Raw genomic sequence first — 5,403 nt, forward strand, 5'->3', positions numbered from 1 at the left:
AGGCTGCAGTTCTGCCTTGCTCTGAGCACTTATGTGGAAAGAACAGCTCTAGGGAATGGGACTTTTCAGGACAGCAGAAACCAGGAACATTCTTTCCTTGATGCTATTCTTAGACTGAAATATTCATCCTTAAATTGCTTCTGTGTCTCCAACTGGGTTGTCTGGCAAGCTGACAGACAAATCTTAGTAAAAGACATACTTGATAAATATGCCAGAAGTACTTGCAGTCTTGTTACACAAAGAAAAAAAGTGGGGGGAAAGTTAGGAAAAGAGCAAAAGAATAAGACAGAAGAAAATGCAAATTGCTCAGCTGCTCTGGCTCTGTGGATAACTTCTGGGAAAAGGCAGTGAGGAAAATGATAATTTATGCCAAACAAGGCAAGGCAAAATATTTAGGCTTTTTCTTTGCCTGATGTACAGAACAGAACCAATCTTCTGGGTCTCCTAGATCTAAGCAGGGGAGACTCTTGCCAGGCTTGCTCCCACTGCAGCTGTAGGAAAGACCCTCCCAAACACCACACCGTGAGTTGAAGTTGGGATGTTCCATTGCTCTTCCGCAGCTCAGAGCTCAGGTAGAGGCTTGGAGACAATGAGCAGCAAGACCACAAGGACAATAAAAAGCATTTCTGTTTCTATTTCATTTTGCAACTGAGCCCCAGATTGTGACTTGAATCAGTTTCTCTACAATAAGTCAACAAGAAAGGTGCTCTTAAATACGGACTTGATATTCTTCTGTAATCACACGCTTTGGAACAGTTTCAAAACACTTTGGGATGTTCATGGTAAGCTATTGCAAGACATCTAAATTCAGGGTACCTGAACAAGCTGCCCCATGCTCCCTCTGCAATGAATGGGTCAGACCCTTCCCAAAAATCACAGGGTGTCAGAAGGGAGGGCTAAGTCACCCTCAGAAGTACTTTTCTACCTCTTCTGACTACTTAAAGTAAAATTAGGCAAGGTAGATCCAAAGCCATCTTTGCATTTTTATGAATATCAGATAGGGATTTGTTTTCTTTCAGCATGGGACCTGGACAGTCATTGTATTGTTCTTCCATACCTCCTGCCTGCTGGCAGGGTGCCTTCAAGGGATGATCTGAAAGCTTTCCCACCAAGTCCTATTTCTCCAGGCCTGAGCCCACAGATCAGTAAGCCTGTCAGTCTCAGCAGCTTTGCCCAGCTCACAGAGGTAATGAGAAAATGCTGCTTTTATGTCCACACAGATGGCACTTTTGTTCACAGCAGGATACACACAGGAATTAAAAGGAACTGGCTACATTTCCCCAGGTTTAAGTCTCTGGCCTGGAGGATTATTATAGGTTGTTTGCTCTGGCATTGCTTTGACCACCAATAAATATTAAATAACCAAACTGCTCTTTCAGAGGAGGGCAACAACTAGAATTTATTCTGTAAATGACCCAGCCCAATACTGAAGATTGGTCAAGTGAATTCAGTTCTTTTATCAGTGACTTTGTTAAATGTTATGCACTGACTTGATCAAGCTAAAGGAAAGAGGAAGAAATGTAAAATTATAATTCAGAGGACAAAAGATTCTCAGCAGCCATTTACTATTACTAGTATATTTAATCGAGACACAACATGTTGAAACAAGGTAGAACAGCAGACTCGTGCCACTTTGTTACCACAATTAACAGAACACAAAATCAGAGACAGTTATTCTCTCTGTTTTGTTTGAGGGAGCCTTGAAAGCCATTAAAACCAAAATTAAATAAATGCATGACAGCTGAGAGCATATTCACCAAAAAGTGAGTCAGCCAGCAAAATCAGAACCAATTTCAACATGTCTTTAACAGGTATAAGTAGCAGCCACAGGAGTCAAAGAGATTGTGACAGCTTCTTCCACATGTAAACCCAATGCAATGAAAGGGATTGTTCCCCCTCCAATTTTTTTCTATTTAAATCCATGACAACTTGCACACCAGTGTAAAAATATTATATGCATAGTGTATATCAAAACTGGAAAAGTCCCCAGTTTCCCTCTAAATACAGCTGAGAGTCAGGCCATTAAGCTCTCCTCCCCCTGTCATAGAGGTCTTGCTCACTTCAGTGAAAAAAGAGAAAAGTTATATAAAGGATTAGCAAGAATGACAATTTCAACAATTCGCTTAATGTCTTCCAGCAGATACAAGATCTGTTGGCTGCTGAGTTCAACAGAGCCTTGACTTGCAGGGCCATGCAGTGCGACCTCACTTCAGCGTGGTGAGAAAATGATTGATTGATTGCCAAGGCTCTGGTGCTGAGCTTTGTTTTCTCCCTATGGTATTCACAGCAAGGTAAGCAACGTAAATAAGTGGCCCCGAGGTACATTAACTCCTCTGAAAGGAAAACACATGATCCTGTCATAAAGCATTCATCCAACAATTCTTCAAAACCATAAATTAGGCCGTAATTTGCTGTCGCTGTAATCCAGACATTCATTTACTTTTCCAAAATTGTTCTTTCCACAGAGATCATTCTGCCTCGAAAGCAAAAGTCAAAATCGTATCACTGACCTGTTAGGTTTAGGTCTTAGTTTTGAGGATTTTTGTTGTTTGATTTTACAATGAGAGGGATTAAACACCTCAGAGCTCAGTTGCCCCAGCAAACTGTCTGCATCCAGAAGACCCCCAACAGGGCTAAGCTTCTCCTAAAGAGTTAAAAGAAAAAAAAAAGGCAAAATGAAGAGGGATGTTTCCATGAAATAAACTTTTCAGGAGAAAAGATTTACTGAATACATAATTTTGACTGATTTTTTTTTTTAACCACAGCTAATTAGAATGTATTTTAATAACTCCTGAACCTTTACAAAAAATTTAAGCCCTGAACAACACTTCCTCTACCACACACACAGTCAGCAGTGCTTCCCTGTGGCAGACTTAATCAGAAATGGAATTCATTTAGCTCATAATTGATTTATCATTATGCCACAGCTCTTCAACAAAATGGAATTAAAAGGACCCATGTAATATTGTTATATAGTTTCCTTGTGGGGAGCAGAGTGAGACGTCTCACAATTCACACTGGTTTTTATTACAATGTCATTTGTTATTTGCAGTTTGACTCCTTTTAAAATTGTTTTTTGGCGTAGGATTTATTCATTGTACCACTGTAGTTCCAACAGCCCTGTAGTCAAAGGGCCAGGAGGCCCCTGGGGACAGCTGGCCCCACACACACCCACTCCCTGCGTGGGACTGGGGCAGCGAGACACAGCCAAGCCTCACCACAACTTCCCTTGCAAAATTTTCCACAGGACTGTGGGACAAGGCAACCCCTCTGCGGAAATTTTTTTACACATTTTTCAGGATTGTGTTAATCAAGAATTTGTAGATCAATGACTTTAAAAACCTTTAGGCTATAATTAAGTGCCTGAACTTCACATGAGAATCAACATGGAAATTAAAACCAATTACACTGCAAAATAACACCGTGCCCTTCTGCAGCACCAAAAAATCTTGTCTTAAAAGAATTAGCTCTGATTACAAGGGACTGAAAAAAACCAAGGTAGCCATACATTTAAATTTAATGTGCATGGTCTCATTGAATTTATTAGGCTTTGAAACCCTGTGGAGGGCTGCAGAGCCTTGGTATGGGCACATCTCCCCTTGACATGCTGAGATTTTGCAGGTTTGGGATCCACCTCAAGCAACTCTGCCAGTCACCATGCAGCCAACAAACAGCAGCTCTTGGCAGCTGCACTCCTCAGATCACTGTTTCCCCCTGTAAATCCTGCCATCTCACATCTCCCCCTCGATGTAGTATTTTAAAACATCTCTTACAAGAGTTCCACAGCAGCTGCTCAGCATAAATCCAGTTTTCACACAGAGAACAGTTTTCACATAAAGAACTCGTTCAACTAGAGCAAAATAAAAGAGCACCACTACTTATCTTATAAAAGCATTAACTACACTTGCATTATCTTCTGAAGACATGGCACCTGAAAACACATTAATGTTCCTGAGAGAAGCAGAAGAACTGAAAACCAGACAGACCACATGGTGGGTGTGGGAAGTTACTCCAGTAAAATGACCTTCTCACGGTGGCTGAAACCAGTGGGGGAAGCCAAATACCCCACCCCTTCACAAAACAAAACAGAAAAAAAGGCAAGGTGAAAACTGGAGCAAGCGTCCACTTGAAAAGAATTGCTACTACTGCACTCACACATCTGGTGAAAGCTACCTTCTGCTTAAACCGTGTTCCTTTATGCTCTTCATTTATGCCAGAAAAAAATGTTAAAAGCCAAAGCACTCCTAGAAGTAACTGCTGATGCCCCATCTCTGCTGGAGCTTGTCCATATTTTGCTGGGAGCCATTGTTGATAGCAGCACAGAGCAATTGCTATGAACCTCTTCAATATCTCTTCAAGTGACACAAAAACCTACCCTCAAAATTAACCCCAAATGATCATCACAAGAACTGGGGAACGTTCCTTGATTCTGGGCTGCCGTATCACCTGCCCGCTGTTTGCGGAGAGACTACTCAAAGGCTTCTCCCCAGTAGAAAAATGAGCAAGAATGACACCAAACACAGAAAAAGGAACTCACTTTTTCCAGAAAGCTACGCGAGACACTCTAGGCACAGATGTTCATGCAGCTAAAAAACACAGTCAGAAAAATCAAGATGGAAAGATCAGGAAAAAGGTTTTGTAAGTTCCTTTATGTGCCAACCACATGACCTAGGAGCTTCTAAGGGACCTTGCATGAAGTGCACTTTGCTTTCTCAGGCTCATCACTGAGATCCACTACCAAGCAACAAGAGATTCAGCTTAAATAAAGGTGTAAGAGGCTGGCTTTAAGAGTTAATTCTCATTTATCAGAGTGTTCTGGTTTACATCACTGACCTTGAGCCAATGCCTTTACACAACAGGTGGGGGTGTTTTCTACTTTTCCCAGAGTCAGCAGTCCTGCTGAAATAAACCTTCTTGGTTTTGTTCTCCTCCAGCCTTCAACACAAATTCATGGCAAACATCCCTCCTTACAGTCTTTCTGAAAACTAGGTAATTCTGTCCTTCCTCTTTCAGCTTCCCCAGCCACTAGCAGCTACTAAAACTAAAGTCCATACTCTAATGAAAGCAAAAGTTGAATGCTATATAGCAGTTTGGAATGACAATGCTAAGGAAGTCTCTGAAATAATTGCATCTAAGGTTACAATCAATGGCACTAATTGTCTCAGGGATAGGCAATTACAAAAAAAGGATAATTAGAATCACTTCTGCAAACAAAATCCTTTGTTATTAATTAAGGTGAAAATTAACTGTCAATCGTGTTTACCAGAAGCAAATTCAAGATTTACCTGATAACAGTGTAATATGCATTATCTCACTGCTCCAACAGGATACTGAGCAGATATCTCTGGGCTGAAGCATCCAAGGCTGACACTTTTGAGACAATACACAGCAAAAGCCTAATCT

This window comes from Corvus cornix, chromosome 19 (genome assembly GCF_000738735.6).
Source record: "Corvus cornix cornix isolate S_Up_H32 chromosome 19, ASM73873v5, whole genome shotgun sequence".
Taxonomy (NCBI): Eukaryota; Metazoa; Chordata; class Aves; order Passeriformes; family Corvidae; genus Corvus; species Corvus cornix.